Source organism: Herpailurus yagouaroundi, unplaced genomic scaffold, assembly GCF_014898765.1.
Source record: "Herpailurus yagouaroundi ecotype Mexico unplaced genomic scaffold, PumYag 184, whole genome shotgun sequence".
NCBI lineage: Eukaryota > Metazoa > Chordata > Mammalia > Carnivora > Felidae > Herpailurus > Herpailurus yagouaroundi.
In genome coordinates, this window is record NW_024412415.1 from 33,316,752 (window position 1) to 33,330,403 (window position 13,652).

Consider the following 13,652-nt stretch of genomic DNA (forward strand, 5'->3'; position numbering starts at 1 on the left):
TCTCTACCAAATTGATCCTTATATTTAAGACTTTTCCTATTTGTTTATCTGTTGCTTCGTGTGGAAGGGAATCTTCAAGGGTAAGATTAATAATTGTTCTTTCATGAATTATGAGCAAAGATGAATGGACAGGTATGGCTTTAGTGTCATGAATTGAATATGATTTGGGAAGATTGATTTAGACATATTTACGTATTTGCAGAGGCTATAATGTGATAATTTGCTACTATAACAGACTAATACAGAGATACAAGTTATTCGCTATTTTCAAAACTATATTAATGTAACTGAAAAGTATTAATCATTGCTATTTTCCTTTTTTCATACTTTTATTTTTAAAAATTTTATTGGCATGAATAAATGTATATATATATACATGTATACGTATATATACGTATATGTGTGTGTGTATGTATGTGTGTGTGTGTGTGTGTGTATATATACCTTTAAAATTCACTTTTAGGAGTACCTGGGTGGCTCCGTCGGTTAAGCATCCAACTTCAGCTCAGGTCATGATCTCGCAGTTTGTGGGTTCGAGCCCCACATCAGACTCTCAGCTGTCAGCATGGAGCCCGCTTCAGATCCTCTGTCCCCCTCTCTTTCTGCCTTTCCCCTGCTCACACTGTCTCTCTCTCAAAAATAAATAAACATTTTAAAAAACACATTTTTACCGTCTGTGTTTCTTTTCCAGCCATTTTTATTATTTCTTTCATTGCAAGAGCATAGCTACAAGTAAGTTCGCTGTGTCAGGGAAGGGATGACCCCCACTCCGTATGTCAGATGCACTAGAAAGGGTCACTGCCTGGAAGAGGCATTTGTCTATGGCCCCAAGACCAGGCCTGCCTGATGCTCTGTGTCTGCCTCACTGCTTTCTGGAACCTTCCTGCCCAGCTAGGAATAATACCTGCTGGGGGGCCCCCAGTCTTAGCCGATGGTTCCACAACATCCCCCTCATCCCCTGGGCCTGGCTGCTTCCTCTGCCATGTGGTTCTCGGCCCCAAGCCAGCAGGGAGGCAGACCAGGGTGAGAGCAGAAGGGAGCCTCACGGTGTTAATTGGTGCTAACGAATTCCTGCAGCCCAGTCTTTCCGTCTTTCCTCCACCGCTGCGGGGAGGCAGCTTTGCACTTTGCATCCTGAAGTCAAGCAGCCCCTTCCCCATGCCCTAGGTGCCCTGCACACGTGAGAAGGGTGGGAGCAAAGAGGGTGTTAGTGTTAAAAATAGCACCTTCTCTGTGCCGGGGTCCTTCCTAAGCACTTTTCGTGGATGCTACTCGTTTAAGCTTCGCAACAAGGCAGGCATTATTCGGAATCCCAATGTACAGCAGATAAGCAGCCAATATATCCTGAGTCCTTGCTCTGTCCAGTCTCCATCCCAGGCCAGGGACAGACTTTGCCCCAGCAGGTGGCTGCTGTCAATCATTTTCTCTGTTTGATAGAAGAGGAAACAGGCCCGGAGAGGTTAGGTAATTCCACGAAGGTCACACAGCCAGCGAGTGGCAGAGACAGGATTTGGACTCAGATGGAGCTGATTCTAAAGTCTGACGCTCTTTACCACCACCCAAAACATCCTCTCTGAGGGGCCCCCACTTAAAATCCTGTCTCAATCTTGTGGATACAGGAGGTGCCTGTAGAGACCCCGGGCCGTCCCCTCCCCTCCAGCCTCGGGTCACACCTGCAGGGAGTCACATGCTGCAAAGACTTGCTTCTGGCCCTGGATGCCTCGCTGCTCCAGGCTCCTGCCTGCCCCCTCCCTACGCTGTGACCCGTCCATTCTCCACAGGCCTCCTCCGTGGCGTGGCGAAAGAGCAACTTAGGCTCCCCTGCTCCTGGCTCTCCTTTCCTGGCCTGGAATGTGGCAGCAGAAGTCACAAGGGGGGAGGAGGAGCCCAGTAGTGCTGTCCGGTGCTCCTGGGGTGAATGTGGCAGGAGCCAGGGCGCTGGGGGCCCAGGTTTGGCCTCTCTTGACTATCGATTTGCTGGGGTCCAAAAGGAAGGATTTTGCAGCAACAGCTCAGCACAGTGTGCATTTCTCTCTCTCTCTCTTGCTCACTCATGCCTGACTCTACTGACCTTGTAGCAGCTCGAGGACCTGGGGGGCGGGATATAGTGATGCAAAGTATTCAATAAAAAACTCCGACCCGCTGATCCCCACCCTCCTTCTTGGGTCTGACGCTTCCTGTTCTTTGACTTCCACGCTTCAATTTTCTCATCCGAAAGTGGGCATAAAAACAGAACCTGTTTCACAGAGTTCTTGCAAGGAATAAGTGAGATGACGTATGTCACGTGCTTTAAAGGATAGTCCTGGCTCACGGTAAATCCTAGAGGGATGTTGGTTATGGTCCTCATTTGTTATTATGAAGCCAATCCCCAGGGATCAGGCAACGGGGGGCCAACCCCTGAAGGCATGGGGTAAACCTGGAGATTGAATACAAGCATTGGGGCTTCCAGAACCTTCTTTGCCACTGACTAGCTGGGTGACCCAGGGCGAGCTGCCTGCTCCCCACCCCACCTGCTGCTCCCCCCTTACCCCAATCCCATGCTTCAGTTTCTCATCTGCAAAATCCGGATGGTTGTAAGGATTAAATGAAATAATAAGCATAGAGTGCTTAACACAGTGCCTAGACATAAATGGTGGCTATTATCATCATTATCACTACTTATTCTCTGAGAGGTTGTCATGGGGACGGGAACAAAGAGCAAGTTTTTTTTTTTCTTGGTTTGTAACTAAGGACACAGGGACCCAAAAAGTCAAAATGACTGACCTGAACTCCGCTGCCGATTTCTGGCACAGCTGGGATTTAAGAACATAGTATCACCAGCCCCTCATACTAATAAACTGACTTGCTGCCTACAAACTGTCTCCAGGGGCACAGGCTTGTTTATCCTAGCCTGAGACCTGGTCATTTTGCCTCCGTTTTTTTTTTTTTTTTCTTTTTTTTAATGTTTATTCATTTTTGAGAGAGAGAGAGAGCAGGGGAGTCACAGAGAGAGAGGGAGGCACAGAATCTGAAACAGGCTCCAGGCTCTGAGCTGTCAGCACAGAGGCCGTCATGGGGCTCAAACCCACAAACCGTGAGATCATGACCTGAGCCGAAGTCGGACGCTCAACCGACTGAGCCACCCAGGCGCCCGTTGCCTCCATTTTATAAAATGGGTTTTTATTGGGGCACCTGGGGGCTCAGTCGGTTAAGGGTCCAACCTCAGCTCAGGTCATGGTCTCACGGTTTGTGAGTTCGAGCCCCGCATCAGGCTCTCTGCTGTCAGCGCAGAGCCTGCTTGGGATCCTCTGTCTCCCACCTAAGGCCCTCCCCTCCTGCACTCTCTCTGTCTCTCTCTCTCTCTCTCTCCAAAGTACATAAACAGACATTTAAAATAGATTTTTATTTTTTAGGGCAGTTTTAGGCTGATGGCAAAATAGAGCAGAAAATACAGACTGGCCACCCACCCCTGCCCCCCAACACAGACAACGCCTTTCTATCAACGTCCTGCACACGGCAGAGCGGGACATTTGCTATGATCCATAAACCTACACTGACACGTCATTGTCACCCAAAGTCCATAGCTTGCATCAGGGTTCCTGCCTGGTATCGTTCAACCTGTGGGTTTCGACAAATGTGTGATGTCCTGTGCCTACCGTTAAGGAGCGTACAGAATAGTTTCACTGCTCCAAAATCCCCTGTGCCCCGCCTATTCCTCCCGTCTCCCCCTTCGCCTCTGGCAGCCTCTGATCTGTTTGCTGTCTCCATAGCTTGCCTTTTCCAGAAGGTCAGGTAGCTGGAGTCATACCGTATGTGGCCTTTCCAGACGGACTTCCTTCACTTCATGACATGTGCGTCAGGTTCCTCCGTGTCTTTTCCTGGCTTGAGAGCTCATTTCTTCTTAGTGCTGAATGATATTCCGTTGTCTGGATGTACTGTTGAGGGCTACCCACTCCCCTGCTGAAGGACATCTTGGTTGCTTCCAAGTTTGGGCAATTACGAACGAGGCTGTTTACCCCTATGAACACCTCGTGTGGGTGTTTGTGTCGACGTAGGTTTTCAACTCCTTTGGGTAAATGCCAAGGAGCATAATCAATGGATCATATGGTAAGAGTATGTTTAGTCTGGTAAGACACCGTCACCCTGTCTTCCAAAGTGGCTGTGCCACCTTGCGTTTGCACCAGCGATGAAGGAGAGTCCCTGTGTCTCCACACCCTCACCCGTGTTTGGTGCTGTCACCCTGGGGAGCTTTGCTCCCATTTTGCAGGTGGGGAGACTGAGTCATTTTTCCAGTGGGCTCTGTGCCCTGCCCAGCAGGCTCGGGGCAGAGTGTCACCTGCAGGAAGAGGCTCCTCTGGTGGTCACCTCAGCAAGCATCTTCGCAGAGGTGATCCTGGAACACAGGGCAAAGCTGCAGGCCGGGCTGTTTCTCTCTCCCTCCGTGGATGGTGGGGTGGTTATGGTAGGTGCTATCTGGCTTACACTTCCCCTGGGGAGCCCCAAGTAGGAAAGTCGGGGCCCTTCCATGCTCTCCTTTCTTTGTCCCCTGGGGGACACAGAGACTGTGGAAGACAGGCCTGTCCCAGCTAAGCAGCAGGGCAGCACAGGGAAGGATCTGTGTCCAAAAAGACAAGAGACCAATGCGGTGCGGCAGAAAGAGCCCAGGTTGGAGCCACACTGACCCAGAGGCGAATCTTGCCTCCATCACTGCCTCTTGGGTTGACCTTGGGCTCCAACTCTCCGAGCCTCCATTACTTCATCTGTAAAATGGTCATAAACCCCCTCTAGGACTGTGGGTAAAGACAGATGGAGACAATGGACCGAAAGCGACCCAGCCCCTGAAACGGCTCACCTTGAAATCCTTGACCTTGGGTCCCCAGGTCTGATGATGGCAGAAAACACTCATCTTCCCACCTCCAGGGGGCCCCGGCAGGATTTTGTCCTTTGGGAAAGAAGTTTGGAGGAAGACGATTAGGAATTTGGATTAGCACACGCGGCTGCGGGTGGCTAAAGACCATGTTCCGGGCTGAGGAAGAGTTTGGGGATGGAGATCATCTGCGAGCTTTTAGAGACGCAGAGTGTTCGTCCAGCCCCAGACCTACTGCACCAGAATCTACATGTTAATAAGATGCCCAGGGCGTTCATTCATGTTTGAGGAGCCCTGCCTTAACAGCAAGTTAAGGAGAAGACACCCCCAGCTAGCCTTTACCTATCCCAGCCAATCCACGGGAACTGTTGAGCACAGAAGGCCAAGGCAGAGAGGGAGAGAAAGAGGCAGAAAACAAAACCCTTCCCAGGACGGCAAAGATCTACCTAGGACAGTACTGCCCGCACCTCATGGAGTACCTTCTTCAAAACTTTTAAAATCCCCTGCTAGTTAGTACCTGAGACCAGTCAGGGCCTACAGTGCCCCCAGTGCAAGATGCCTGGGAGCCTGGCCTGGACCCCGCCTGAGCCTCAGTCCCCCATTCGTCTCCTTCGGGTACCCTTTCACCTTCCCCCCCAGGGTATGGGGTTGACTAGATAACCCTCCACCAGGAGCACCGGGACTCATACTTGGGGAGCTGTCCCGGAGCCCTGTAACCAGCTCTCAACTCCAAGAGGGCAGACGGGTGGGTGGCTGGTTCCCACAATCGGGCTGGTGCTATCATTTCTGCAGGGTGGAGGTCACGAGAGATGGCGCCACTGAAATGGGGCTGCCACACTGATGAGGAGCGATTCCCGTGCAGACTCAGGACAAGTTCAGGCCTCTGGGCTGCCATCAGTCCGCTGCTGACCCTCGGGCTCGAGCCCTGTGCATGAGTCTGTGTGGTGGCTCTTGCCCATCCATGATTTGCCCATAGTGTCACCTCTGGCCTACAGCACAGAGTGACGGGGGTGTTAGCGAACGACCTTTGCCCTGGTGCCAGCCTCCGTGACCAGCCAGGGCACGTCTCCACCCCAGTGCAGTCTTCTGTGGCCTAAAGCACTTGTCATTCCCACCCTGGCATTCTGAATGGTCAACTTATGACCACAAAACGAATGATCCTTCTCGGTCTCCCACATATTGGGTAAGACTCGCATTTATGGGCATCATCAATAAAGCAGATGAAGACCCTTTGAGAAAGTAAGGGGAAGCTGCTGTTTCTGGACAACCCAACGGATGATGCAGCGTCATGACTGATGCGACTGGCATGAAAGAAACAGGAGCAGGGGGCTGCAGAGGTGAGCAGATCCATACCGTTCTGATAACGAGCAGGTTCCTAAGAACCACGGCGTTGTGAATAATAACCGCGTTCTCGTCTTTTTCTCATGGTGGAAGACAAAGGATTAACCAGGAATGACATGTTGGACAATAAAGAACAGGAAAAGAAGATGGCTCTTGGATTCTGTTAGGAATCTTCATCCACACGGACTGGGCAATAAACAAGTAAGTTAGTTTCTTTTCTGTACGCGTGATTATAAATCTTCATTGATAAATCACCGTGCCACACATGGGCCAAGAATCGTGCGGTGCATTTTTTTTTTTAATGTTTATTTATTTCTGAGACAGAGAGAGACAGAGCATGAGTGGGGGAGGGGCAGAGAGAGAGAGGAAGACACGGAACCCGAAGCGGGCTCCAGGCTCTGAGCTGTCAGCACAGAGCCCGACGCCGGGCTCGAACTCACAAACTGTGAGATCATGACCTGAGCTGAAGTCGGACGCTCAATCGACTGAGCCACCCAGGCGCCCCTGTGTAGTGCATTTTAAAATCAAATTGTTTATATAGACATGGATCCTCCCCAACACACAAATTTCCACAAGGCCCCCACGCGCTAAGGGCAGCTCCTTCCGGGGGTGGAGATAAGCCTTGTTCTTGTGAACCAGAATCAGCACATCTTGCAGTGGGCAGAGACCTTGGCCACCATCTGGTCCAAAGCCTGCTCTTTACAAATGATAAGGGGCTGAAATGCAACAATGACATCTCGGGGTATTTAACATGGACGAGCTGGTGAGTGCTGGGAGCTCAGAAAAGGGAGAGGACAGAGTGTCCGGGCGACGGGCGTATCCTCGGAATGAAAGGGCTTTTTCTGCTGAGCCAACCTGGAGGAGACTGGTGCTGAACATTCCTTAGGCAGCGGTAGGGGAATCAGGCACCGAGGGGGAGAGTGAGCAGGACCTGGGGGGGGGAGGGGGGGTGGTGGGCACTGTCGGGGACTCGTCTGGCTGGAGTGCATCCGGGAAGGGCGGCTGGGCTGTAAGCGGATCTCTGAGACCTGTCTCTGAGTCTCTTGAGGCCCCACCCTTGCCCTCCAAATTGAAGAGCTTCTCTCCCATGAGGCCATCTGGATACATGCCATTCTCATTCCTGGGGGCATCTTCGGGAAAGCCAAGGGGGCTAACCCTGGGCGGTACCTGGAGCCACTGAGTTTGCACACTGTTTCAAGCCACAGCACGGAAATCCAAAGCCACGGCCCCTCTCTGAAGCTGTTTCAGGCCGACTCCCCTCGCCTCCTCCTGTCCCTGACGTGCCTGTAATCTTGTCTTCAGTGGAAAGATTTTAAAAGCCTCTGGCTAAGATTTTGAAGCCCAGGTTAACATTCAAGTACGTTGCCTGAGAGATGGAAACGAAACAGCCCCTTCCTCTCGGTTCTGCATGGTTTGTGAAGCACCTTCTTACCCGTCCGCCAACGGGCGCCCACCATACTCTCTGGTGAAAATCAGTGTTTCCCAGAATCCCAGGAAGACTTATTTAAACACACTGCTGGACCCCACCTCCAGAGTTTCTGCATCAGTGAGCCTGGTGTGGGACCCAAGAATCTGCATTTGTAACCAGCTCCCAGGCGAAGCTGCTGCTGGTCTGGGACCCACACTTTGAGAACCACTGATGTAGGTGTGATCAAAGTTGAGGTTCAAAAGGAACTCAAGGCTGGATATGTGGTTCCCAGGTCCCAGGTGGCTCTTTACAAGGAACCGCTCACACCCTCTGTTGGTAGTTGGGGGCATGGCAGGGTGGTTTTCCCTCTTTCTTCTTTTTTTCCCCAAACATTTTTCATCTTTATCTATTTATTTCAACTAAGTTCATTTATTTATTCTGAGAGAAAGAGGGAGAGAGAGAGAGTAAGTGGGGAGGTGGCAGAGAGAGAGAGAGAGAAAGAGAACCCCAGGCAGGCTCTGCACTGTCAGCATAGAGCCAGATGCGGGGTCCGAACCCACGAACCGTGAGACGGTGACCTGAGCCCAAGTGAGACGCTTCACCAACAGAGCTACCCAGGTGCCCCAAACATTTCCCAACTTTAATATATGTTTGCCAGTCGGTATTTCTAGAGTAGATGGGTGTCTGTAATCTCATTCTGTAAATGAATAAACTGAGGCTTGGCGAGGCCATGGGGCTTTGGTAAGCCACATGCTCACGCGTGGCAAAGCTTGAGCTGGAACTCAGACTTCCTGATTCCTTTCCCTGCACCCCGGAGGAGTCCTAACCCACAAGCTCCTCAGGCAGATACCCTGTCCCCAGTGCTCTGTCTCTGGGCTGCGCGTGCAGTGTCTGCCTGTGCAAACCATCTTCCTTCCCTGTGACTAAACGTGCCTGTTTACCATCGTGGCCCCAGAGAGAGCTGGAAGAACAGACTGGGGGCAGGGGGCGGGGACAGGGAGGCGCTGACCTCTGGCTTCCCTCACTGAACCCCGTTCTGTGGCTCTTCCTCCTTCATCCACTTCCGTGCCTCCCACATGTGTGCAGCACGCCTATGGACACACACACCCACACGCGCTCACACAGGCTCACAGAGTGGGTCACGGGTGGCCCACTGTGCCCACTGGGCCCACCTGTGGCCCAGGTGAGGGTGTCCCCAGCCAAGGACACACAGATGTGCCTACTTTCAGGAGGCTCACCGATCACCACCCCTCAGATACAGGGTGAAGGATGACACCCCACGTCGGGGGCCCCGTTGCCAAAGTCGGTATTATGTGCATTGTCTTAGGGGCCAGGGAGAAAGGGATTGAGGGACAAGGAGAGAGAGAGTGGGCGAGAGACGGACTGAGGCAGGGACAGGGACATAGAGACAAAAGCACACAGAGACATGAGAGGACAGGGGGGCAGAGCTGGGGGACAGACAGGAGGAAGAGAGAGCATGAATGTCCAGCGGAGGGAAGGCAAGAGGAAGGAGAGCCCCCAGCCAGGCATGAGGAGCAGTGGAGGGGGTGGGGGGTGAAGGGCAGAGTGGGAAAGGCAGGCACGAGTGGGGTCTGTTGGTGCAGAAGTGTGGAGAGGTCACAGACACGCAGATTCGAGGCATGGAAAGGCGGGGACAGTGGCGACACGAGGTGGAGAAAACTCGGGAACTGAGGCAGGTAGCGGGGGAGAGAGACTGGGAAGACAATGGAAAAGTGATAGGGGAGAACTGGGGACCAGGACAATTGTATAGAGGGAAAGGGCCGAAGCGATGCGCTGGAACCACCGAGAAAAAGAGCAGTCCCTGTCCTCAAGCAGCTCCTCCTCCTCCAGGAAGCCCAACACACAAACAGGAAATGACAAAACAATGCGAAAGTGCAGAAGGAAGCTCCGGGAATATGGAAAGTGGCACAGAGGCTGGCATCTGAACCATCACAGTCCTGGTCATAGTCCAGGGAGGCTCCCTGGAGGAGGCAACATCGGAGGAAAGAAAGAGGAAGACTCTTATGGGCGCTGAGGGGGGAGCGATGGGCAAGAGTGTCACGGAGACAGGAAGCCTAGGGATTAAAGGGGCTGGGGTGTGCCTTGGAGGGCCCTGTTGGGGCTTCATCCTGAAGGCATCAGGGAGCCCCTGATGGATTTCAAGGAGGCAGGTCTGTGTGTGTTTCCTCAGGGAAGCCTGAGCTGCTGGGTAGAGAATGATTGGTGGGCACAAGATAGGAGGCAGGAGGATCAGTCAGGGAGGCCCAAGCAAAATAAATGGCTGCACTGGGCAGTGGTAGTGGAGATGGAGAGGGGGGGAAGGATTTGAGGGGCAGTGAGGTCTGCGGGGCCTGTCGACCGAGCACCCAAGGGCAGGTGGGATGCGCCTGTAGGTCAGGGGATGGCATGAACGAGGCGGCCAGTGAGCACAGGAGGAACACCCCCTTCCTCTGGGGCTCCATGGCTTTGGAAATTCCCCTCCGTTCCCTGCTACGGTGCAGCAGGTCTGGGATGTGTCCCCACGTCCGTGGGCAAGGACCAAGCCCTTCTCACTCCCAACATGGCGCCCGGGAAAATGAACACACTAGTCAGGGCGGAGCCTGACTTTGAGAGACCCAGTGCCTCACTCTGGCGTGCCGGGACCGGAGCCAAGGGGTTACTAAGGCAGAAGCTAAAGGTGATGTCTTATTGGATTGGTTGAGCCGTTACCCAGCATGCCCCATGTGTCAGCCATGCCTTGTGATTAGAAAGAGAGAACACATGGTCAGAGCCCATCCAAAGAGGACAAATCTACTTAGTTCTGGCCATTATGACACAGTTTGGATCAGGCCACTGTGGAGGTCATGTCAGGAGAGCCACCTAGAGGAGGTGCCATTTGAAGCTGGGCTTTGAAAGATGAATAGGAGTCTGCCAGGCAGAGAAAGTGGGGTAGAGGCATCTGAGGCCAAAGAGAGAGCATAGTCTAAAGCATCGAGGCGCCAAAGTGTCTAGGGGAGACAAGCGCACTCTCATTTACTCCCCAATTTGCAGGGCATTCCCTCAGTTTCCCTCGGCTTCCATTGCAGCTCCGTGCCTGGTCCCAGAGATCACCTTCCCATTAGACCACCGGCATCCAACTCCTTCCTCAGGCTCTGCTTTCGGGAGACTCCAAACTAAGATGGGCTGCAGGGTGGGAGACCTGGGGCAGGAGGTATCGTGGTATAGACAACTGTACTACAGAAAACGCATTTCTGAGTATCTTCTCTGGGCCAAACCCTTGATTTGGCAAGTGGATGCAGAGTTCTTTGAGAGGGTCCTCACGCTCCCAGACCTCCGTCCTGACTGGGGACATGAGACAAGAGGGGTGAGCCACCAGCACATGAGGGATCAGGAACGTTTTCTGTCTGCCTTTGGAGCGTGTCACATGGGTTGTGGGCAGCAGATTGATGTTCCTAATTACATTTGGCTCAAGCTGATATTAAGTATTTGTCTCATTCCCAGAGCCCACAATGCCGGCGGATGGTGGGGAAGGTGCCAAGAGGCATGCTGGGTAGCTGAGGCTAACAATCTGGGATTTTAAATATCCATGAGAGATAAAAGTGGACAAGTCACAGCCATGGGGGAAGGGTGACTGGTGTTCTTGAGTACCTTTAATGGCTTCCAAGAAGGACCGGAGGGGCCCTGGAAAAGGTCCTGAGGTCCATCTTCTTGTCTTGAAGGCTGACCTACCCAAGACCGTGGAGACAGGGAATGCAACCCATTTCTGATGCTGGATAGCTAGATGACGGAGATGTTTTTGTGGATCTAATTTAAATTTCTTCTAATGTAGGTCAAAGGTTTATTTTGCTTGATTCGTTGTTAATGGCATTACAGACTCACCAAGCACCAACTGTTTGCGGGGGGGGGGGGGTACTCAGTAAGAGGGCATGCCTTTGTGCTCAGGACACTTGTCAGCTCACCATCTCGACTGACGGCAAGCTCATGAAAACAAGACTAGGCACTCAGACCCAAAGGCAACAGGGGGAGTATGGGGGCTGGAGTTGCCAAGGGTACAGCTTCAAGCAATGTGGCCAAAGGCACGAAGTCCCACATGGAAATAGGAAGGTGTGCACAGAGGAGCATCTGCTCCCCAAGAGAACTGGTAAGTCATTCCAACTCCTCACCTGTGGAACCAGGACTAAGAGCTGTCCTTCCACATCCTAGGACAAGTGTGAAGCTCAAATAAGGAAGCAGGTATGACTGCACCCTAGAAGCCACCGAGCCAAGGCACAAGGCTGTGCCTGATCTACAAAGACTTCTGGGGGCGTCTGTGTGGCTCAGGTGGTTAAGCAGAGGCTCTTCATTTCAGCTTAGATCGTTATCTCAGGGTTTGTGAGAGCTGCGCTGTCAGTGCAGAGCCTGCTTGCGATTCTCTCTCTCTGTCTCTCTCTCTCTCCCTCTGCCCCTTTCCTGCTCAGGCGCTCGCTCTCTGTCTCTCTCAAAAATAAATAAACATTTAAAAAATTAAAAAAGAAAAGACTTCTGTTCAAGTCCTATCTCTGTCACTGTGTAATCTTGGGCAGGTCCTCTCCCCTCTCTTGAGTCTGTTCACTCAACCAAATGAAGATGATAATTCCTTCCTCATACTCTTGCATGTAGGATTACAGGAGGAAATGAAAATAAAAATAGCAGGGCGATCCACAAAGCACTCTACAGGTGCTGATTACTCTATTATTGTAGTCTACTCGGTGGGCTCCTTGAAGGCAGGCAGCCAATCTCCCCTGTTCTGCCAGCACCTGCCACGGAGCAGGTGCCCCTACGCCACTTGGTCCACTGGGTCCTAGTTCATTACTTGGTACAACCGTGGTGGAGCTGGAAGCCAGCACTTCCGGGCTTGCAGAGGGAGAGGGGTGCGCCAAGATCCCTCCCGCCTCCGCCTCCCTGTCCACTAACCCCTCCTCTCCGGAGTCTCAGCGGTTCAGTATCTGCCAAACCTGTTCTGCTCAGGTGCTCGGAAGGGGGGCCTCCCTTCCAGTGGTTGTCCCTCAAGTCCATCAGCAGCTCCAGGGCATGGTGTGACCCAGGTCAGGATGAGTGCACCACACAGGTCGCGCCTATGTTCCCCCAGAGCAGCGCTGCACCCAAGCGTGGACTCACCTAGGGCAGGGTTCGTCCAACCTCGAGAAGACAGCTTTTACAACATGGGGTTCCGTGGAGACCTCGTGGCGACGTGGAAAGAGCGGGCGCCAGGAGAAGCGCCTGGAGCCAAGTATGGCCGTGTGCCCTTGTCTAAGTCACTTCCCAGTCTGGTCCTGAGTTTCCTCCTCTGTGAAACTGGCGGCAATTCCCTCTGGGCTGGCCAATCGCTGCGGGACTTAGGTTCAAAAGACTGCTAGCGCGGCCCCCCTCCCGCGACCCTGTGCGGGTCCGGCGAGGCCTGCGGCCGCCACGCCCCTCTCCGCTGCCGCGCGGCACTCTCGGCCCGGGCGGACGTCGCCAACCTCCAGGGGGCGAGCCCGCGGGCTTCTCGGCCCACGCGGCGCCTCGGTCGTCTGGCGTGTGACTTCAGCAGCGTCCCCGGGCCAACGGGGCCCTCGAGCGCCGGGGTGGCCGCGCGCGCCCGCAGCCAGCAGGTGCCAGGGCCCGGCCTCTCCCGGACGCGTGGCGTCCGCGGGCGCGAAGGGGTTAAGGCCGCGGGGCCGGGGCGCCAGGCCCGGGCTCCGGGAGCGGCGGTGCCCGGCGGCGGGCTAGCGAGCCCCAGGCGCAGGGCAGGGCAGCGGGCGTGCGTGCGCTTCCTCCTCCTCCTCCTCTTCCTCCTCCTCCTCCTCCTCCCTCCGCCTCCTCCTTTGTAGCGAGTTCCCGGCCCCTCTTCCTCCCCCCGCCCCCCAGCCTGGGCCCTCTCCCCCTCTCCCTTTCTTCCTGCCTCGCCTTCCTGCGGCGAAGGAGGCTCATCTATTATAAATGCACATTCGGGGCTGACATCAGCGGCGAGCGGCGGGCGAGCGCCGACGAGCGGTCCCTGCGCGCTGCCCGCCCGGAGCGCGGCCCCAGGCTCAGCGGAGCCGCCCGCGGGGCGCGGGGAGCGGGGAGCGCGCCCAG

General features: G+C 53.9%; 2 long non-coding RNA genes across 3 annotated transcripts; both read right to left on the bottom strand.

Annotated features, from left to right (window-relative positions):
* Window positions 1-675: 675 nt before the first annotated feature.
* LOC121041899 (uncharacterized) lies at window positions 676-4,255 on the bottom strand. 2 transcript variants are annotated; one of them, XR_005795898.1, is made up of 2 exons: window positions 3,788-4,255; window positions 676-1,172 (listed from the first exon to the last, which is right to left on the bottom strand). It is a non-coding gene; the product is annotated as an uncharacterized LOC121041899 (long non-coding RNA). The 2 variants fall into 2 exon arrangements; XR_005795897.1 differs by having other exon boundaries at window positions 676-1,426.
* A 7-nt stretch (window positions 4,256-4,262) lies between these two features.
* Window positions 4,263-13,360, bottom strand: LOC121041898 (uncharacterized). The gene is made up of 3 exons (XR_005795896.1): window positions 12,711-13,360; window positions 4,832-4,921; window positions 4,263-4,372 (listed from the first exon to the last, which is right to left on the bottom strand). It is a non-coding gene; the product is annotated as an uncharacterized LOC121041898 (long non-coding RNA).
* Window positions 13,361-13,652: the final 292 nt, after the last annotated feature.